General features: G+C 46.6%; 1 protein-coding gene across 3 annotated transcripts in view; it reads right to left on the bottom strand.

Moving 5' to 3' along the window:
* Nucleotides 1-23,545, bottom strand: part of DPF3 (double PHD fingers 3) — a 305,729-nt gene that overhangs the window by 204,298 nt on the left and 77,886 nt on the right. The gene's annotated exons all lie outside the window — the stretch shown is intronic.

Raw genomic sequence — 23,545 nt, forward strand, 5'->3', positions numbered from 1 at the left:
GCTCACTCTGAATAATTTTCCTACCATGGTTTGTGAGAAGGAAAAAAAATATTATTTTTGGAAGGAGTGATAACAGCATATCCCGGGTAGGAAGGGGAGAAAGGGCAGAATATGTTAATACTACAGAACTCTGAGACAATTTGCCAACTTCAGAGAAGGAAGAAGAGGAGAGGAGGAAGGGAGGATTCCCATATTTTTCTATGGAATCTGTTAAGCGCTTACTATGTGCCAGGCACTGGGGTAAATTCCACCCAATCAGGTTGGACAAAGTCCGTGTCCCACATGGGGTTCACCGTCTTAATACCCATTTTACAGATTGGGGAACTGAGATGCAGAGAACTAGAGCGACTTGCCCAAGGTCACGGGCAGATGAGTGGTGGAGCTGGGATTAGAACCCAGGTCCTTCTGACTCTCGGGCCCGGGTTTTACTTCCACTAGCCCACTCTGCATCTCAATTCATTGGGTTTCTGCTGTGTGAGGTACTTCTCTAAACTGTTAGCTCCTTGTGGGCAGGGAATGTGTCTACCAACTCCACTGTTCTGGACTCTCCCAAGCATTTAGTGCAGTACTTTGCACACAGGAAGTAAGCGCTCAATAAACACCATCGATTGATTGATGATTGATTGATGTACCACTTGGAAGAGCACAGTACAAGTAAGAGATGCAGTCTCAACTACCTTTTCCATGATCTCTTCCTTCTCCCCATTTTTTTTCTTTTCCTCTTTTTTCTCAAGCTTTCCTTACTGATAGGCCTAATTTTATATGACTCCCCATGTAACAGCCCCTTCCCTCTTTTGGAGTTGCAAAAAACATGGAAATTATGCAAGGGTATATCAGTACACAGTATATCGATCATTGGTATACAATGAGCATTTCCTGTGTGCTGAGTGATAATAATAATTATGGTATGTGTTAAGCGCTTACTATATGCCAAGCACTGTACTAAGCTCTGGGGTAGATACAAGCAAATTGGGTTGGACACAGTTCCTGTTCCACATGGGGCTCACAGTCTCAATGCCCATTTTCCAATTGAGGAAACTGAAGCCCAGAGAAGTAAAGTGACTTTCCCAAGATCACACAGCAGACAAGTGGAGGAGCCGGCATTAGAACCCATGACCTTCTGATTCCCAGCTCCGTGCTCTATCCACTACGCCATTGGAGTACTATATTAAGGGCCTGGGAGAGTACAATATGAAATTAAAACAGACACGTTCACTGCCCACAACGAGCTTATAGTCTAAAGGGGAAGGCAGACATTAATAGAAATTAATAAATTACAGATATGGACATAAATGCTGTGATTGTTATGGCGGGGGTGAACAAAAGGAAATCAGGGTGAAGCAGAAGAGAGTGGGAGAAGAGGAAAGGAAGGGTTAGTCAGGGAAGGCCTCTTGGAGGAGATGTGCCGTCAGTAAGGCTTTGAAGTGGGGGAGAGTCATTGTCTGTCGGATCTGAGGAGGGAGGGCCTTCCAGGCCAGGCACAGGATGTGGGCGAGGGGTCGGTGGCGAGATAGGCGAGATGGAGGCACAGTGAGAAGGTTGGTGTTCCAGGAGCGAAGAGTACTGGCTGGTTTGTAGTTGGAGAGCAGCGAGGTGAGGTAGGAGGGGGCCAAGTGATTGACTACCTTAAAGCCAATGGTAAGGAGTTTATTATTAGTAGTAATAATAATAATAATGGAATTTGTAAAACGCTTACTATGTTCCAGGCACTGAACTAAGTACTAAGAGCTGGGGTGGATACAAACAAATCGTGTTAGACACCGTCCCTCTCCCGCATAGGGCTCACAGTCTTATTCCCCATTTTACAGATGAGGTAACTGAGGCCCAGAAAAGTGAAGTGACTTGCCTAAGGTCACACAGTCAACACATGGCAGAGCCAGGATTAGAACTCATGGCCTTCTGACTCCTAGGCCCGTGCTCTACCCACTACGCCATGCTGCTTGCTGTGGAGATGGAAGGGCAAACACCCTATATATGCATATGTATGGAAGTTTTATATATCTATCACTATTTAAAATATCATTTTATATATGTTCCATATGTATAAAGGATTCAAACACATTCTTGCAAAGAAATGTTAAGGTTTACCGGTCCCAAAAATTTTTTTACTTGTCTATTTCCCCCTAGGAGATTCCCATATATTTCATCCAGTAAAATCAGTTTTCTCTCAATGTAAACTGTAATCTGCCAGGCTAGAAACATCTCGTAGATAACATATTCATCATACACATATTAGCTCTCAACCACAATAAATGTCCTATGTCACCGTACCGTTCTTCAAAAGCAGAAAGGTTGAATGAAAGTGCAATTACACATCACACCTATAGAGTAGTAGCGTGGTCTAAGTGGAAAGATCTCAGTCCTGGAAGTCTTAGGACCTGGGTTCTAATCCCGGCTCCATCATTTATCTGCCGGGTGACCTTGAGCAAGTTGCTTAACTGTTCTGTGCCTCGCTTTTCTCATCTGCAAAATGAGAATTGAATCCTACTCCCTTTCCATATGGGACAGGGACTTTGTCCAACCCTATTAGCTTGTATTTATGCCAGTGCTTAGTACAAAGCTTAGCACATCAAAAGCGGTGAATAAATAATAATAATGTTGGTTTTTGTTAAGCGCTTACTATGTGCCAAGCACTATTCTAAGAGCTGGGGGAGATACAAGGTAATCAGGTGGTCCCAGGCGGGGCTCACAGTCTTAATCCCCATTTTACAGATGAGGTAATTGAGGCACAGAGAAGTTAAGTGACTTGCCCAAGGTCACACAGCTGACAAGTGGCGGAGCTGGGATTAGAACCCACGACCTCTGACTCCCAAGCCTGTGCTCTTTCCACTGAACCACATTCCTTCTGCCATAAGACAAAATAAATCTTTCACACACAAGGTGAAAGTAGCATTTAGAATCGTTACCAGATTTCTTACTGTCCAGTGACTTGCTAGTTGCAGATTTCTGGACAGACAAGTGCAAAATGGCAAAGAACAAGTTTGCCACCAAATTATCATTAAGCTGTCAATGCAAGGAAAATCCTGATGGTTATGAAAGTCCAAAGTGGGCAAAAGCACTGTCAAGTGAGAGTCAAAGAATTAAAATGGCACTTAATAAAGCACACCCAAAGGAGGAACTCAGTTTTCAAACCCAAGCATAATAATAATAATAATGGTATTTATTAAGCACTTAATATGTGTCAAGTACTGTTCTAGGCCCTGAGGTAGAGACAAGCTAATCAGGTTGGACACAGACCCTGCCCTATGTGGGGCTCACAGTCTTAGCCCCCATTTTACAGATAAGGGAAATGAGGTCCAGAGAAGTAAAGTGACTACGCCAAGACCACACAACAGACAAGCAAGAGAACCGAGATTAGAACCCAGGTCCTTCTGATTCCCAGGCCCAGGCTCTAGCCACTAGGCCACGCTGCTTCTCAATGCTTCCCCTTTGCACACCTCACAACTCAGGACTACTTTGCTTGCTGCACAGAGCAGGAAAATCTGCCCTGTGTGTTTGTTTAAACGTAGCCCAGCAGGAGGAATTTGGACTTGTTTTTCTATGCACAGGGAATGTTTATTTTGTAGGATATATTTTTGTAGAAAGCAACAGGGCAGGAGGCGAAGGCTGAAGAATATTATCCTCAGACAACCTATGTGACCGTGGAATTACTATCCTCCTCCATGAGTCCTTCTAGAGGACTCCTAAGGACCCAAAGATCCCACTTTTGGCCCATGCAATCGGAGAAGCAGCATGGCGTAGTGGACAGAGCCTGGGCCTGGGAGTCGGAAGGACCTGGGTTCTCATCCCAACTCTGCCACTTTCATTAATTAATTCATTCATTCATTCATTGTCGTATTTATTGAGCACTTACTGTGTACAGAGCATCATACTAACTGCCTGGGAAAGTACGATATAACAAAAACATTCTCTGCCCACACATTCTCTGCCCACAACAAGCTCACAGTCTGGTGGGGGGAGACAGACTTTAACAGAAATAAGTAAATGCCACTTGTCTGCTGTGTGACCTTGGGTAAGTCACTTTACATCTCTGAACCTTCTTGGTAAAATGGGGATTCAGATTATTCAGATTGTGAGCCCCACGTACGAGAGGAACTGTGTTCCATCTATCTTGCATATACACCTGTGCTTAGTACAGTACCTGGTGCATTAGTAAGTGCTTAACAAATGCCGTAATTTTTTAAAAAATGGAATCCATCATCTACCAAATGCACTTATATTTAGGATCCCAGCAAGTGGAAAAAAGGTAAGGAACAGAAGTCATGAGAGTTTTGTGTCCCTCATTAGCAGTTGTAGTGGAAGTAGTAATAATAGGAGAAGGAGCAGTGTGGCCTAGTGGAAGGAGTCCAGGCCTGGGAGTCAGAGGACCTGGGTTCTAATCCTGGCTCTGCCCCATAACTGCTAGGTGACCCAGGGTAAGTCACTTCTTTCTCTGTGCCTCAGTTCCCTCATCTGCCCAACCCCAGAGCTTGGTACAGTGCTTGGCACATAGTAAAGGCTTAACAAATACCACAATTAATTAGTAGTCATAGTAATAGCAGGGGTGTTTATTGATTGCCTTTTGTGGGTAACATAGGGCACTTGGGAGCGTTCAACTGAAATCGAAGGCACGTTCCTTAGCCACAAAAAATTTGCATAGAGATGGAATGAATGTTCAAAACTGACCCACTTTCCTCCTTAGAATAAAGACGGGAGCCCCTGGAACTAAGAGCAGCAATCAATCGATCGAGAGTACTGTACTAAGCGCTTGGGAAAGTACAATAATACAGAGTTGGTAGACAAGTTCCATGCCCACAATGAGCTTACGATCTAGAGGGGGAGGCAGGAATTAATACTGATCAATCATTTGTAATACATAATTTAGAGCTATCAATGGATCAGTGTTATTTATTGAGTGCTTACTATGTGCAGAGAACTGTACTAAGCGTTCGGGAGAGTCCAATATAAAAGAGTCAGTAGACGTGTTCCCTGTGCACAATGACCTTACAATCTAGAGGAAAAATGAGATTGGATTTCAGGACTTTTTCTAACCTTGACATAGGCCTTGTCCTGGCCTTAGCTTTGGCCTTAGCCAAAGTCAAGCATGGGACCCTGCTCGTTCCAAAACCCCCAGCACTACCTTTCTTCTCCCTCCCATGACCAGAAAAGACAAATAGCAGTATCAGGAACAGCGTTTACTGAATTCCCACTGGGTCCTACGCAGTATACTAAAGTGACACAATTCCAACCCAAAAGGAGCCTAGAACCCCAGCAGCGGAGACAAAAATCAAAGTATTTACAGACTGTAACAAATCATGGAATGTACCATTTAATAAGTCATCTCAGTGGTATTTATTGAGCGCTTGTTACGTGCAAAGCACTGTACTACGTGCTTGGGAGAGTCCAGTAGAACAGAATCGGTAGACACGTTCCCTACCCGCAGCGAGTTTAGGGTCTAGAAGGGGGACAGACATTAATATAAATCAATCATTTCTAATGTATGACTTAGAGATGGGGACATAAGGGCTGTAGGGTTGAGAGAGGGTTGACTATCTTGTTTGTCTTGTCTATCTGTCTCCCCTGATTAGACTGTAAGCCCCTCAAAGGGCAGGGACTGTTTCTATCTGTTACCGATTTGTACATTCCAAGGGCTTAGTACAGTGCTCTGCACATAGTAAGCACTCAATAAATACTATTGAATGAATGAATGAATATCAAATGCCTAAAGGTCACAGATCCAAGTGCACAGATAATGCAGAAAGGAGAGGGAACCCAGGAGAAAGGGACTTAATCCAGGAAGGCCTCTTGGAGGAGATGTGATAAGGCTTAATAAGGCTTTGAAGGTGGGGAGAGTGATCGTCTGTCGGGGGAGGATGGGGGAAAAGAGTCGGTGGCGAGATAGATGAGATCCAGGAGCAGTGAGTAAGCGGGCATGAGAGGAGCAGAGTGTGCAAGCTGGGCTGGAGGAGATCCGTGAGGTAAGGTAGGATGGGACGAGCTGATCGACTGCTTTAAAGCCGACGGTAAGGAGTTTCTGTTTGATGCGGAGGTGGATGGGCAACGACTGGAGGTTCTTGAGGAGTGGGAAGACGTGGACTGAACTTTTTTGGAGAAAATCCATCCAGCTGAGTGAAGTGTGGAATGGAGTGGGGAGAGACAGCAGGCAGGGAAATCAATGAGGAGGCAGATAGGGTAATCAAGGTGGGATAGGCCAAGTGCTTGGATCAGCATGGTAGCAGTTTGGATGGAGAGGAAAAGGCAGGTTTTAGCAACGTTGTGAAGGAAGACAAGGACACGACAGGATTTGGTGACAGATTGAATATGTGGGCTGAATGAGAGAGATGAGTCGAGGACAACACCCAGGTATAGTGGGTCTGTGAGATAGGGAGGATGGTGGTATTGTCTTCAGTGATGGGAAAGATGAGGGAGGACAGGTTTGGGTGGGAAGAAGAGGAGTTCTCTCTCAGACATATTAAATTTGAGGGGTTGGCGGGACATCCAGGTGGAGAAGTCATGAAGGGGGGAGGAAATGTAACAAAAGGGATGAGGATGGGTAAAGGTAAGTGCTGGAGATGGCTGAAGAGTTTATATGACATCAAACAATTGTATTTATTGAGCATATACTATATTCAAAGCACTATATTAAGCGCTTGGGAGAGAAAACAAGTACCGAGTTACAGGGAATACATGGGGAGGCCTGTCTTACAGTCAGCCATATTTACTGAGCACTTACTGTGTGCAGAACACTATCAAGTGCTTGGAAGAGTCCAATACAAGAGAACGTGGGCTTTCGGGAGGGCTTTGAATAAGGGGAAGGGGGGTCTGTTGGATGTGGGGAGTGAGGTTTCTGTGCCAGGGCTGCAGCAGGATTGAGGGACTAGAGGCAGGAGAGTTGATGGCAAGGTACAGCCCATTGATCAGTCAATCAATTGCATTTAACATAATAATAGTTATTTTTATCGTTATTTGTTAAGTGCTTACTATGTGCCATACATTGTACTAAGTGCAGGGGTAGATACAAGCAATTCAGGTTGGGCACGGCCCCTTGTCCCACGTGGGACTCAGAGTCTCAATCCCCATTTTCCAAATGAGGTAACTTAGGCACAAAGAAGTTAAGTGATTTGCCCAAGGTCACAATGCAGGCAAGTGGCAGAGCACATACCATGAGAAGGAACGTGGCTCAGTGAAATGAGCCCGGGCTTGGGAGTCGGAGGTCACGGGTTCGTATCCCGGCTCTGCCACTTGACAGCTGTGTGACTGTGGGCAAGTCACTTTACTTCTCTGTGCCTCCGTTCCCTCATCTGTAAAATGGGGATGAAGACTGTGAGCCCCACGTGGGACAACCTGATGACCCTGTATCTACCCCCACGCTTAGAACAGTGCTCTGCACATAGTAAGTGCTTAACAAATACCATCATTATTATTAGAACCCATGTCCTTCTGACTTTCAGGCCCATGTTCTATCCACTGCACCATGCTGCTTCCCTATTTATTGAGAGCTTACTGTGTGCAGAGCGTTGAACTAAGCACTGGGGAGAGGACAATACAACAGAAATAGCAGACACATTCACAGTTCATTACAAGCTTACAGTCTAGAGGGAGCTTACTGTCTAATGCTGGTAATAATTACAGTATTTATTAAGCGCTTAGGCACTGTGGTAGATCCAAGATAATTGGATTGGACAGGCCCTTTCCCACCCGGGGCTCACAGACTTAGTCCCCATTTTGCAGATGAGGGAATTGAGGTACAGAGAAGTGAGTTGCCCGAGGTCACACAGTGGACAAGGGGAGGAGCCGGGATTAGAACCCATGACCCATGACCTTCTGACTCCCAGGCATTGCCTCTAGCCACTAGTCTAGAGAGAGCTTACAGTATAGAGAGAGCTTATGGCCTAGAGGGAACTCACAGTCAAGAGGGGTCTTATAGTCTAGAGGGAGCTTTCAGAACTCACTGTTGGCTTCAAAACTGTCCATTTCCTGGCCCCCTCCTACCTCACCTCCCCTCTCTCCGTTTCCATCTCAGGCCGCACATTCCGCTCCTCTGCCGCCGCTCACCTCTTCACTGGGCCTCCTTCTCGCCTGTCCTGCCATCTACCCCTGGCCCATGTCCTACCTCTGGCCTGGAATGCCCTCCCTCCTCACATCCACCAAACTGATTCTTATCCCCCCTCCAAAGCCCTACTGAGAGCTCACCTCCTCCAGGAAGCCTTCCCAGACTGAGCCCTCCTTTTCTTCTGCTCCTCCTCCCCTCCCCATCGCCCTGCCTCCCTCCCTCTGCTATACCTCCTTTTCCTTCCCACAGCACTTGTATGTATTTGTACATATTTATTATTCTATTTATTTTATGAATAATGTATATATATATATACAAAATTCTATTTATCTACTTTGATGCTATTGATGCCTACTTGTTTTGTTCTCTGTCTCCCCCTTCTAGACTGTGAGTCCGTTGTTGGGTAGGGAATGTCTCTTATCTGTTGCCGAACTGTAGTTTCCAAGCGCTTAGTACAGCACTCTGCACACAGTAAGTGCTCATTAAATACAATTGAATAATGACTGAATGAATTTCCCCTACTCCCTCTCCCTTCTGTGTCTCACACACACTTGGTTCTGTACCCTTAAAGTACTTGATATCCACCCCACCCTTCCTGCCACAGCACTCAAGTACTGATCTGTAACTTATTTTCATATCTCCTCCTCAGGCTAGACTACAAACTCCCTGTAGACAGGGAGCTCGTCAACCAACTTTGTTTTGTTGGGTTTTTGTTATAGTGTCTGTTACGTGCTTATTATAAATAACACTGCTCTAAGTGCTGGGGTAGGTACGAATTATTTAGGTTGGACATATTCCCCGTCCCGATGGGCTTCCCAGTCTAAGTAGGAGGGACAGCAGTTATCCCCATTTTACAGTGGAGGAAACCAAGGTGCAGAGAAGTGAAGTGACCTGCCCAAGGTCACATGGCAAGCAATCGCCAGGATGAGAACCCAGGTCCTTCTGACTCCTAGGACAGTGTTCTTTTACTCTTGTCTGTCTCCCCCTTTAGACTGAAAGCTCGTTGTGGGCAGGGAATGTGTCCATTCTATTGTTACATTGTACTCTCCCAAGTGCTTAGTACAGTGCTCTGCACACAGTAAGCTCTCAATAAATATGATTGACTGGCTGTCCCTACACTAAGCCATGCTGCTTCTCAGCAGGTGTATCATATCTCCCAAAAGTTTAGTACAGAGCTCTGCACAAAGCAAGCGCTCAATGAACACCACTGGTTGATTGAACAGGAAGCAGAAAAGCAATCCTTCCCCCGACCCCCCAGTGCCACCTGCTCAGATTTCCAAGAGGCTGATGCCCTCATTTGTTCATTTATTCCTTCAGTCGTATTTATTGAGTGCTTACTGTGTGCAAAGCACTGTACTAAATGCTTGGGAGCATAAAATATAACAATAAGCAGACACTTTCCCTGCCCACAACAAGCTTACAGTCTAGAGAAGTCACTTACAGTCCCTCCCAGAGTCAGCCAAAGCAAGGGATTGTGGGCAGAGGATGTGTCTGTTTAACTGTACTCTCCCAAGCACCTACTACAGTGCTTTGCCCACAGTAAGTGCTCAATAAATACAACTGACTGACGGACTGACTGAGAAACTGAGGGAGAGATCAGGTGAGCATATCAGATGCCCATATTACTCTCCCAAGTGCTTAGTTCAGTGCTCTGCACACAGTAAGCACTCAATAAATATGACTGAATGAATGAATGGGTTGCATCAAAAAATAAGATTGAATGAATGAATGAATGAATAATGAAGGTAAGGTGGGCAGATGTCAAGAGATCCAGAGGAGAGAAGTTTCTTCAAGTCCATGGGCAATAGATGGCAAAATGATGAGGGGGAATAATAATAATGATAATAATGGTGGTTTGGTATTTGTTTAGCATTTTCTGTGTGCCACGCACTGTACTAAGTGCTGGGATGGCTACAAGCAAATCAAGTTGGATACAGTCCCTGTCCCACATGGGCCTCTCAGTCTTGATCCCCATTTGACAGATGAGGGAACTGAGGCACCGAGAAGTGAAGTGACTTGCCCAAAGTCACACAGCTGACGAGTGGCCGAGCCGGGATTTGAACCCATGACCTCTGACTCCAAAGCCCATGCTCTTTCCACTGAGCCACGCTGCTTCTCGAGAAGTGAAGTGTCTTGCCCAAGGTCACCCACCAGACAAGTGGTAGAACCGGGGTTCATTCATTCATTCATTCAACAGTATTTATTGAGCGCTTTCTATGTGCAGAGCATTGTACTAAGCGCTTGGAATGTATAATTTGGCAACAGATAGAGACAATCCCTGCCCACTGACGGGCTTACAGTCTAATCAGGGGAAACAGACAGACAAAAACAATAGCAATAAATAGAATCAAGGGGATGTACATCTCATTAACAAAATAAATAGGGTAATAAAAATATATACAAATGAGCAGATGAGCACAGTGCTGAGGGGAGGGAAGGGAAAGGGTGAGGAGCAGAGGGAAAGGGGGGGAAAGGGAGCTTAGCTGAGGGGAGGTGGGGGGGGGGCAGAGAGGTAGCAGAGGAAGCAGAGGGAAAAGGGGAATCTCAGTCTTGGAAGGCCTCTTGGAGGAGGTGAGCTCTCACTAGAGCTTTGAAGAGGAGAAGAGAGTTAGTTTGGCGGAGGTGAGGAGGGAGGGCATTCTGGGACAGCGGGAGGACGTGGGCCAGGGGTCGACGGCGGGACAGACGAGAGCGGGGAACGGTGAGGAGGTGGGCGGCAGAGGAGTGGAGCCTATGGGGTGGGCAGTAGAAAGAGAGAAGGGAGGAGAGGTGGGGGGGGGCAAGGTGATGGAGAGCCTTGTAGCCTAGAGTGAGAAGTTTTTGTTTCGTGCGGAGGTCGATAGGCAACCACTGGAGGTTTTTAAGAAGGGGAGTGACATGCCCAGAGCATTTCTGCAGGAAGATGAGCCGGGCAGCGGAATGAAGAATAGACTGGAGCAGGGAGAGACAGGAAGAAGGGAGATCAGAGAAAAGGCTGACACAATAATCCAGCCGGGATATTATGAGAGCCTGTACCAGTAAGATAGCCATTTGGGTGGAGAGGAAAGGGCGGATCTTGGCTATATTATAAAAGTGAGACCGGCAGGTCTTGGTGATGGATTAGATGTGTGGGGTGAATGAGAGAGCTGAGTCAAAGATGACACCAAGGTTGAGGGCTTGAGAGACGGGAAGGATGGTCGTACCGTCCACAGTGATAGGGAAGTCAGGAAGAGGGCAGGGCTTGGGAGGGAAGATAAGGAGCTCAGTTTTGGACATGTTGAGTTTTAGGTGGCCGGCAGACATCCAGGTAGAGACGTCCTGGGGGCGGAAGGAGATAGCCTGAAGGGAGGGGGAGAGGACAGGGGTAGAGATGTAGATTTGTGTGTCATCTATGCAGAGGGTTAGAACTCACAACCCTCTGACTCTCAGGCCTGTGCTCTATCCACTACGCCGTGCTGCCACTATGTGAAGACTGCCCTGATTGTCAAGTAGAAATAATCTGCAGTATGTAAATATGCTTTAGAAAGGAAGAGGGAGGGGGGAAGGATTAAGGCTCTTGGAAGCAGGCCAAACCCATCAACACGGTTGCAAGGATGAAGTGAGATTACCTGTACTTGGCTTCTCTGAGACACCCTGAGGTGGAGGCGGGGGTTAGGGAGAGGCCGAGAGAGGGACACATTTAGGAGAAAGGAAAAAAAGAGGGGGACCCCAGAAGAGGAGGAGGTTTTTTTGTTGTTATGGCATTTGTTTAGCGTTTACTATGTGCCAGGCACTGTCCTAAGCGCTGTCCCATCTTCAGAACATCACTAAAATCCACCTTTTCCTCTTCATCCAATCTGCTACCACATTAATACAATCACTCATTCTATCTCACCTAGATTACTGCATCAGCCTCCTTGCTGACCGCCCAGCCTCCTGTGTCTCCCCACTCCAGTCCATACTTCACCCTGCTGCCAGGATCATTTTTCTACAGAAACGTTCAGGACATGTCACCCCTTTCCTCAAAAACCTTCAGTGGTTGCCCATCCACCTCCCCAACAAACAAAAACTCCTCACTGTTGACTTTAAAGCTCTCCATCACCTTGCCCCATCTTACCTCACCTCGCTATTCTCCTGTTACAACCTAGCCCTCCCACTTCACTCCTCTAATGCTAACCTTCTCAGTGTGCCTCAATTTCGTCTATCTCACCGCCCGAGCCCTAGCCCACATCCTGCCTCTGGCCTGGGATGCCCTCCCTCCTCACATCTGACAGACAGTGACTCTCCCACCATTCAAAGCCTTATTGAAGCCACATCTCCTACAAGAGGCCTTCCCTGACTAAGCCTACCTTCTCCTCTTCTCCCACTCCCTTCTGCATCACCCTGATCTTTTGTTTTCCCCCTTCCCAGCCCCACAGCACTTTTGTCCATATCTGTCATTTATTTATTTACATTAATGTCTCTCTCCCCACTTTTAGACACCTATTGTGAGCAGGGAATGTTTCTGTTTATTGTTGTATTGTACTCTCCCAAATGCCTAGTACGGTGCTCTGCCCACAAAAGGCACTCAATAAATACTATTTAATAAATGAATACAAACGAATCAGGTTGGACACAGACCCTGTCTCATGTGGGGTTTGCAGTCTTAGTCCCCATTTTCCAGATGAGGGAATTGAGGCACAGAGAAGTGAGGTGATTTACCCAAGGTTAGCCAGGAATCAAGTGGCAGAGCCGCTATGAGAATCCAGGTCCTTCTGACTCACAGGCCCAAGCTCTACCCACTAGGCCACAATGCCTAGTGGCCAGGCCACGCTGGCTCCCACTGGCATTCTGAGCTTCTTTTTTTTAATGCTACTGATTAAGCGCTTCTGATACGCCGGGCACTGAACTAAGCACTGGGATCGATACAAGTAATCAGGTTGGACACAGTCCATGTCCCATGTGGAGCTCGCAGTCTTAAACCCCATTTTACAGAGGAGTCCCAGAGAAGTGAAGGGACTCACCCAAGGTCACCCAGCAGACAAGTGGAAGAGTTTCTGCTATCACAGAATAACGGATGCTTATACCATCCACCAGCCTGGGTCTGGACGTGGCAAGAGTCCCCTTAGCTCTGGGAATGTACCCATTCCCCCATGATTTCTCTCCTCTGCTCCTCTCTCACTCTTCTTTCTCTCTTTGTCTTTCTCTCTCTTTCTTCCCGTTTCCTCCTCCTCTCCCCTCTTCTTCCCATCGACTTTCTCCTCCTCCTCTCTCCCCAATCACTAAGTATCTTGATTTTATCCTTTCCAAAGCCCTCAAACCCATCTCAGTCTTCCCAAGGAAAGCAGATGCTAAATGCAGCAGAGCAGGAGAGATTTCGATCTGGTGTTTTTCAAAAATCACTCATGGCAAGAAAGGGAGAAAACTCTGTGTCCAATGCTGTCTCTCCCATGTGTCTCACACACACACGATGGATTTCATGACAAAAGAAAAAATATCAAAGACGTTGTGGAATAAAAGTACCTAGGACACATAAGGAAATTTGCCTTAACTCCACTACCTCCATCCAAAATTTAAAAAAAGACCTCTTCTCTCTGTTTCCCTAATTCCACTCAGAAATAAATGCAGACGATACTCAAAGAACTATTTTCTGTTCCTTCTCCCACCTGGCCTCCCGTTCCTCACCTCCTCTCCCCGCAGAGCTGGCTTAAGGCATTTGCTTGGAGCAGCAAATTGGAAGATCAACAAGGTCAGGCTGACTTCTCCATAATCTGCATATGGTCACACGGGTGGATACAATTCAAGGTTGCAAAATTCCCTTTCTCAAGTCCTGAGGGGATTCCAATTTAGGGGCTATCTGCCCTAGTCTCCAGAAACCAACCCCCTCCCTCCAAAAAGCACCCCCTCCCACCCCCATGTAGAACGAAGATCATCTCTGTGTCAATTTATCCTGGTTCTGCCACTTGTCTGCTGTGTGATCTGGGCAAGTCACTTCCCTTCTCTGAGCCTCAGTGACTTCATCTGTAAAATGGGGATTGAGACCGTGAGCCCCAGGTGGGACAGGGACTCCATCCAACCTGATTTGCTTGTATCCACCCCGTTCCTTCTGACCCCGTGAAATGAGCTGCTACTGATGGTGACGTTGGAGTCAGTCAGCCGGTCAGTCGTATTGATTGAGCGCTTACCGTCTGCAGAGCACTGTACTAAGTGCTTGGGAGAGTAAAACAGAACAATATAACAGACACATTCCCTGCCCACAGTGAGTTTACAGTCTAGAGGATGAGCTTAGTCTAGAGGATGAGCCTTCAGTCCCAACTGGCTTGGTAGCAATTGATCAAACCACTGGTGGTATTTGTTCAGCGCTTACTATGTGTAGAGCACTATACTGAGTGCTTGGGAAAGTACAAGTATGGTAGAGTTGGTCAGCCTGATCCCCTCCCAGAAGGAGCAGAGCCTAGCGGATAGAAGAGGGGTCCGGGAGTCAGAAGGAGCTGTATTCTAATCCCGGCTTCACCACTTGTGTGCTGGGTGACCTTGGGTAAGTCACTTCACTTCTCCGGGCCTCAGTTTCCTCATCTGTAAAATGGAGATTACAACTGTGAGCCCCACGTGGGACAGGGATGGTGTCCAAACTGATTAGTTTATATCTACCCTAGCGCTTAGTACACTGCTTGACACACAGTAAGCACGTAACAAATACCATAAAAACAAAGGAGCTTACGGTCAGCATGGGGGACTGGACCCTTGGGCAATTGACCCCTCTGTCCTGCCATCATGAAGAGCCCCCAAACCACCACCACCACCGGCTAATTCCACCTTAAGGACAGAGCCCGGGCCTGGGAGTCAGAAGGGCCTGAGTTCTAATCCTGGCTCCATCACTTGTCTGCTGTGTGACCTTGGAGAAGTCACTTCACATCTCTGGGCCTCAGTTACCTCACCTGGAAAATGGGGATTAGGACTATAAATCCTATGTGGGACAGGGACTGTGTCCAACCTAACTTGAATCTACCCCAGCACTTAGAATAGTGTTTGGCACATGCTAAGTGATTAACAAATTCTATGATTATTATTACTCAGAAGCCCCTGTGCCAAGTCCTAACCAAACCCTGTTTCTTCCCCCAAAATTGGATCTTTGCCCACTCCTCCATGGAAACTGTCCACAGCAAAATTTCCAGGTCTACTCTGTCTAGCATTTCTGCTGGAACAGGATCCCTGGCCAGGAGAGAAGCAGTGTGGCTTAGTGGATAGACCCCACTATGAGAAGCAGCGTGGCGCAGTGGAAAGAGCACAGGCTTTGAAGTCAGGGCTCATGAGTTCGAATCCCAGCTCTGCCACTTGTCAGCTGTGTGACTGTGGGCAAGTCACTTAACTTCTCTGTGCCTCAGTTCCCTCATCTGTAAAATGGGGATTAAGACTGTGAGCCCCACGTGGGACAACCTGATTCCCCTGTGTCTACCCCAGCGCTTAGAACAGTGCTCTGCACATAGTAAGCGCTTAACAAATACCAACATTATTATTATTATTATTACCCCAGGCCTGGGAGTGAGAAGGACCTGGGTTCTAATCCCTGCTACGCCACTTATCTGCTGTGTGACCTTGTGCAAGTCACTTCACTTCTCTGGTCCTCATCTGTAAAGTGGGGCTTGACTGTGAGCCCCACATGGGATATGGACTGTGTCCAACCTGACTAGCTTGTATTTGCCCCAGTGCCTGGCACATAGTAAGCACTTAACAAATACCATAAAAAGGAAAATACAAAAATTAAAAAGAGGGGGAGAGCTTTGCAGGGTTGTTTCACTCTCCTTGGAACCGGGTGTTAGTGAAGCTGTGCGTCTGCTGTGTGACCTTGGTCAAGTCACTTCACTTCTCTGGGCCTTAGTTTCCTCCTCATCTGTAAAATGGAGATTAAGACTGTGAGCTCTAAGTGGGACAGGGACTGTGTCCAATCTGATTAACTTGCATCTACCCCAGTGCTTAGAACAGTGTTTGGCACATAGTAAACACTTAATGAGTACCATTATTATTATTATTAATTATTATTATCTGGCCCACTTTACCTCAGTGTTACTGTGGTGAGGATGAAACCCTCACAAAGATTGGGGCCAGCAGGGCCTCAGGAAGCCTTCCAAAAGCAGTTGAGTCAAAGGGTAGAGTCACGTCATGCTGAGAATGCAAGCAGGCTAGTAAGCAGGTTAGTAACCGAGTTAATAATAATAATAACAGTAATAATAATGGTACTTGTTAAGCAGTTACTATGCTGAGAATGCAGGCAGGCTAGTAAGCAGATTAGTAATGGAGTTAATAATAATAATAATTATTATTATATTAATGGTACTTGTTAAGCAATTACTATTGTGTCAAGTATTGGTCTAGATTGAAGAACAGTCTAGACTGTAAGCTCACTGTGGACAAGGGATGTGTCTGTTTATTAGTTTATTGTACTTTTTAGTTTATTATACTCTCCCAAGAGCTAAGTACAGCACTTTGCACACAGGAAGTGCTCAATAAATATGATTGAATGAATGAATGTTCTAAACTCTGGGGTAGATACAAGTTAATCAAATTGGACACAGTCCCTGTCCGACATGGGATTCACAGTCTTAATCCCCATTTTACAGATGAGGGAACTGAGGCCCAGAGAAGTAAGTGACTTGCCCAAGGTCACATAGCAGACAAATGGTGGAGCCGGGATTTGAAACCTGGTCCTTCTGACTCCCGGGCCCTTGCTCTATCCACTAGTAACGTAATGTAATGCTGGCATTTGTTAAGCACTTACTATGCGCCAAACACTGTTCTAAGTGCTTGTATAGATAAAAGATAATCAGATTGTCCCACGTTGGGCTCACAGTCTTCATTCCCATTTTACAGATGAGGTAACTGAGGCACAGAGAAATTGAGTGACTTGCCCAAGGCCACACAACTGACAAGTGGCAGAGCCAGGATTCGAACCCACGACCTCTGACTCCCAATGGCTTTGGGCCATTGCTGTAAGTTCAAGATCTTTCTGGAAAGTGTCTAACAACTCTGCTCTATTGTACTCTCCCAAGTGCTTAATACAGTGCTCTGCACAATGAAGGTGCTCAATAAATACCACTGACTGATTTCTCCATTGCCCTCAATTTGTAGGCTTGTCCCTCTCGATTGTAAGCCTGTGTGGGCAGGGAACATAACAACTAACTCTCTTACATTGTCAACCCCAAGTGCTTCGTCCAGTGCTCTGCACTTGGTAAGCGCTCAATAAATACCACTGATTGATTGGTCACTCTAATTCTAAAGGAGACCCAAACCAAACCCAGCAGGGACTAAAATGTGGGATTAGGTAAGAATCTGCCTTGGCCAAAAAAGGGTGCAAGGACTAAGACACAGAGCAGCATTCATTCATTCAATCCCATTTATTGAGTGCTTTTTGTGTGCAGAGTGCTGTACTAAGCACTTGGGAGAGTCCCACAGAACAGCAAACAGATGCATTCCCTGCCCACAACGAGCTTACAGTCTAGAGGGAGAGACAGATGTTAATAGAAAGAAAGAAATAGATCGCAGAGGAGAGGGCGAAGTAGGATAATTATGGTATCAGAAGCAGCGGTTACAGAAGCAGCCCAGCGTAATGGTTGGCGCCCGGGCCTGGGAATCAGAAGGTGATGGGTTCTAATTCCGCCTCTGCCACTTGTCAGCTCTGTGACTGTGGGTAAGTCACTTCACTTCTCTGTGCCTCCATTGCCTCATCTGTAAAATGGGGATTAAGACTGTGAGCCTCACGTGGGACAACCTGATGACCCTGTATCTCCCCCAGCGCTTAGAATAGTGCTCTGCACATAGTAAGCGCTTAATAAATACCAACATTATTTTTACTTCATTTCTCTGGGCCTCAGGGACCTTATCTGTAAAATGGGGGTTGAGACTGTGAACCGCGCGTGGGACAGAGACCGTGTCCAACCCCATTAGCTTGTATCCACTCCTGCACTTAGTACAGTGCCTGGCACGTATTAAGCACTTAGCAAATACCATCATTGTTATTTCTGTTAAATATAGAGACCAACGTTAGAGGGGAAGGGGCAGCAAAAGAAAGTGCTAATTAAAGATCGGAGGTTGACGCGGGAAGAAACGCAAGCTTACAAGGCTGAAATTCTCTTCCTCTTGCCCTCCTGGCTATGCCATCATTCCTGTGACAGGGCTGCTTTGTGGAACAGAACAATAGGTACATTATGCTAACCTATAATTATCCCAAGAACCGAAGTCCAGGCATTAAGTGAACGCTGGAATATTGGACGCCTTCCAGCAAGAAGCAAACAAAACAAAACAAAAAAAAACTAACAACAACAACAAAAAAAAAAACCCCTACACAACTCTTTAATTTAAACAAAGATTGAAAGCTGAGGGCATCAAAGAGGAAACTCCATGGCCTCTTTGCCTCTGATGGCGGGTTGTTTTAACTTAACGATTTAAGCACAGATTCCTTTCATGGACAGCTGTGCTGGAAGGGGGTTTGGAGTGGTTTGATTTGGGTTTTCCGCTCCCTTGATAAGCTCCAGGGATAGAGATGTCCCTTTCCCTCCATAATGGAGTTCATTCACCCGCGTAGCCCATGAGCCATATTGTCACCAAATCCTGTCGGTTCTACCTTCCCGACATTGCTAAAATCTACCCGTTCCTCTCCATCCATACTGCTCCGAGCACTTATCCTATCCCGCCTTGACTACTGCATCAGCCTCCTCGCTGACCTCCCTGCCTCCTGTCTCTCCCCATTCCGATCCATACTTCACTCTGCTGCATGGATCACTTTTCTACAAAAACGTTCAGTCCATGTTTCCCCACTCCTCAAGAACCTCCGGTGGTTGCCCCTCCACCTCCTCATCAAACAAAAACTACTCACCATCGGCTTTAAAGCAATCAGCTCACCGCCCTCCTACCTCACCTCACTGTTCTCCTAGTCCAGCCCAGCCCGCACACTCCGCTCCTCTAGCGCCAGCTTATTCTCTGATTTCGCCCAACTCTCCACTGACCCCTCTTCCACATTCTCCCTCTGGCCTGGAACTCCCTCTCCCTCCATATATACCAGACCCCCACTGTCCCACCTTCAAAGCTTTATTGAAGTCGCATCTCCTCCAAGGGACCTTCCCCAATTAAACCCTCTTTTCCGCGGCTCCCTCTCCCTTCTCTGTCATCTCTGCACTTGGGTCTTGGACCTTTAGGCATTTGATATTCACCCCACCACCAACCCCACAGCACTTATCTACATATCTCTAAACTATATATTGCAAATGATTGATTTAAATTAATGCCTGCCTCCCCCTCTAGACTGTAAACTCGCTGTGGGCAGGGATGTGTCCACCAACTCTGTTGTATTGTACTCTCCCAAGGGCTTAGTACAGCGCTCTGCGCACAATACATGCTAAATAAATGTCATAGATTAATTGATTGATTGATATCTCTAAGATATATATTACAAATTATTGATTTATATTAGCATCTGCCTCCCTCTCTAGACTGTAAGTTCTTTGTGGACAGGGAAAGTATTCACCAATTCAAATGTATTGTACTCTCCCAAGTGCTTAATACACCATAAGCGCTCAATAAGTGCTTAAGAAGCAGCGTGGCTCAGTGGAAAGAGCATGGGCTTTGGAGTCCGAGGTCATGAGTTCGAATCCCAGCTCTGCCACTTGTCAGCTGTGTGACTCTGGGCAAGTCACTTAACTTCTCTGGGCCTCAGTTACCTCATCTGTAAAATGGGGATTAAGATTATGAGCCCCATGTGGGACAACCTGATTCCCCCGTGTCCCCCCCAGCGCTTAGAACAGTGCTCTGCACATAGTAAGCGCTTAACAAATACCAACATTATTATTATTATTATTATTAAGTACGACTGACTGAGAATTAAGTATTGACTGACTCCAGCCCCCATCCTTCTACTAATTCCCTCCATCGAGCTCCCCTCTAGACTGTAAGCTCTTTATGTGCAGGGGATGTTTCTACCAACTCTGTTGTATTGGACTATCCCAAGTGCTTAGTACAGTGCTCTTCACGTAGTAAATGCTCAATAATACCACTTATCGATCAGACTTTAACCTCGTTGTGGATAGGGAATGTGTCAGCTAATTCTGTTGTATTGGACTCTCCCATGCACTTAGTACAGTGCTCTGCACATAGTAAGCACTCAATAAATACAATCGATGGAGTGATTGGTTGATGCCCAAAACTCAAAGGAGAGAAGGAAGGGTGGATTTTTTTTTTACGTAGGTCCCCAGTAATCTCTGCTCACCCTTTGCCCCATGCCCCAACTTTAGCACAACCTGCTCCATTCGGCAGACTTATTCGGCACATACCTCCCGCCTCAACCAAAGAATCAATCATATTTATTGAACGCTTAAAGTCATGTTGTAGAGGAAGAGGGGGAGGGGTCAGACAGGAAAGGGTTGGAAAGGGTTGGAAGGGGAAAGGACATGGTAGGGTTGGTCTGAGAGCCATGGAGTATGATAATAATTATGTTAAGTACTTGTTAAGTGCTTACTATGCGCCAAGCACTGTTCTAAGCCATGGGATAGAGACAAGTTAATCAGGTTGGACACCGTCCCTGTTCCACATGGAGCTCACACTCTTAATCCCCATTTTACACATGAGGTCACTGAGGCCCAGAGAAGTGATGTGACTTGCCCAAGGTCACACAACAGACATGCAGCTCAGCAGGATTAGAACCCTGGAGCTTCTGACTCCCAAGCCTATGCTCTGTCCATTAAGTCACGCTGCTTCTCTGATTTGTACCTTTTAGCACTGAGGGAACAAGCCGGCAGTGAACGGAATTCTGTCTTTGGTTTTAATCCCCTCAGACCCCCCTCACTTCAGCCTGAGCTAGCGCTTAGTATAGTGCTCTGCCTTCAGTAAGTGCTTAATAAATACCACTGATTGGTTGATTGACGAGCTCTCTGGGAGAGGGAAGAGAGCTTCCAAAGGCAGGAGAGAAACAGGGAGAAAATAAGCTGAGGGACCGCTATAGGTCACAGAGGCTTGAGAGAAGCAATGTGGCCTAATGGATAGGGCACAGGCCTGGGAGTCAGAAGGACTTGGGTTCTAATCCTAACTCTGCCACTTGTCTTCTGGGTCACCTGGGCCAAGTCACTTCACATCTCTGGGCCTCAGTTACCTCATCTCTAAAATGAGGATGAAGACTGTGAGCTCCACGTGGGATAGGGACTATGTCCTACCTGATTAGGTTATATCCATCCCAGTACTTACGGCACATAGTAAGCACATAACAAATACCATTAAAAAAAAAGGCGGCCTTGAGCAAATCAATCGCTTAAGCTTCTCTGGGCCTCCATTTGCTCCTCTGTAAGGGGAAAAGTACCAACTCCCCTACTTCTTAAATTGTTAGCTCCAAGTGAAGCAGGAGCTGAGACCAACTGAATTACCTTAAATCTACCCCAGCACTGCTGGCATGACACCAGAGATGAATTAATAATAATAATAATTTTGGTATTTGATAAGCACTTACTGTGTGCCAGGCACCGTACTTATTATATTCTGGTGAAACTAAGCAGTCTACTGCAGACAGGTACAGCTCAGTCAGTCAGCCAACGAATCATGTTTATTGATCACTTACTTTGTGTGCTGAGTACTGTACTAAGCACTTGGGAGAATACAATAGAACAGACACGTTCCCTGCCCACAATGAGTCTAGACGGATAGCTGAGACGATCATGGGTATTATTTATCCATGTCTTGCAAACCGCAGAACAGCACAGGTTCCCCACCATCATTCATTCATTCATTCAATCCTATTTATTGAGCGCTTACTGTGTTCAGAGCCCTGTACTAACTGATTGGAAAGTACAATTCGGCAATTGGCCTCCATCCAAACTGCTACCCGTTTAATCCAAGCACTTGTCCTATCCCACCTTGATTACTGTATTAGCCTCCTTGCTGACCTCCCTGCATCCTGTCTCTCCCATTCCATTCCCTACTTCAATAGTATTTATTGAGCGCTTACTATGTGCACAGCACTGTTCTAAGTGCTTGAAATGTACAATTCAGCAACAGATATAGATAATCCCTGCCCAATCACAGGCTTACAGTCTAATCGGGGGAGACAAACGGGCAAAAACAAGACAAAATAATCATGATAAATAGAATCAAGGTGATGTACACCTCATTAACAAAATAAATAAGGTAATAAAAATATATACAAATGAGCACAGTGCTGAGGGGAGGGGAAGGGAGAGGGGGAGGAGCAGAGGGAAAAGGGGCTTAGCTGAGGGGAGATGAAGGGGGGAAGGGGGAGGGAGCAGAAGGCAGAGGGGGAGCAGAGAGGGAGCAGAGGGAGAAGAAGGAAAAGGGAATGCTCAGTCTGGGAAGGCCTCTTGGAGGAGGTGAGCTCTCAGGAGGGCTTTGAAGAGGGGAAGACAGTTTGGCGGAGGTGAGGAGGGAGGGCATTCCAGGACAGCGGTGGGATGAGGGCCACAGGTCAACGGTGGGATAGGCGTGAATGGGGGATGGTGAGGAGGTGAGCGGCAGAGGAGTGGAGCGTGTGGGGTGGGCAGTAGAAAGAGAGAAGGGAGGTGAGGTAGGAGGGGGCAAGGGGATGGAGAGTCTTGAAGCCCAGAGTGAGGAGTCTGTTGCCCAGATCATTTTTCTACAAAAACGTTCAGTCCATGTCTCCCCATAGCTCAAGAACCTCCAGTGGTTGCCCATCCACCTCCCCATGAAACTGAATTCCTCACCAGGAAAGCAATCATCTTGCCTCTTCCTACCTCACCTTGCTACTCTCCTACTACAACCCAGCCTGCACACTTTGCTCATCTATTAGCAAAGTACTTACTGTATCTCAGTCTCCTCTATCACACCACTGACCCATCACCCAAGCCCTGCCTCTGGCCTGGAATAATCTCTCTTTTCCTATCTGACAGAGGATCATTCTCCACACCTTCAAAGCCTTATTGAAGGCCAATCTCCTCACAGAGGCCTTCCCTGACTAAGACCTCATTTCCTCTTCTCCCATGCCCTTCTGCAATGCCCTGATTTCAGCCCTTAAGTCCATTTCTGTCATTTATTTACTTCTATTAATGTCTTTCTCCCCCGGTAGACTGTAAGCTCATCTTGGGCAGGGAATGTGTCTACCAACTCTGTCCTACTGTCCTCTCCCAACGCTTAGTACAGTGCTCTGCCCACAGTAAGCCCTCAGTAAATATCATCGATCGATTGATAGAACAGGATAGGGCCGGGTGTTAGATTTTCTCAAGAAACACCAGGGGACTTAAGGGACAAGGACAACTAGGGCGAGAGAGAGCCACGGGAACTGTGGCAATTTGCTCCATCTCACCCTCTCCCTGGCCTCAGTATCAACTGAGCTGAGCCCTTCATTCTCCTCCCCCTGCCTCCCACCCCCCGAAGTCCAGCCACTCATATTTCACAGGCAAGGCAGGCTCCTGGTGTTTGTAGCTGTGACGTGTGGTGTTGTCAAAACAGCCACCAGCTGGAAGAAGGCCCGGAATGAAATCTATGCGGTTCTGCGGCCTTCCTAAGGGGCTGTAACTGAGGAAGCTAAACCCGCTAATGTGCTAAGCATTTTCTGGCAGTTCCAGAAAC

This window comes from Ornithorhynchus anatinus, chromosome 1, assembly GCF_004115215.2.
Source record: "Ornithorhynchus anatinus isolate Pmale09 chromosome 1, mOrnAna1.pri.v4, whole genome shotgun sequence".
Classification (NCBI taxonomy): Eukaryota; Metazoa; Chordata; class Mammalia; order Monotremata; family Ornithorhynchidae; genus Ornithorhynchus; species Ornithorhynchus anatinus.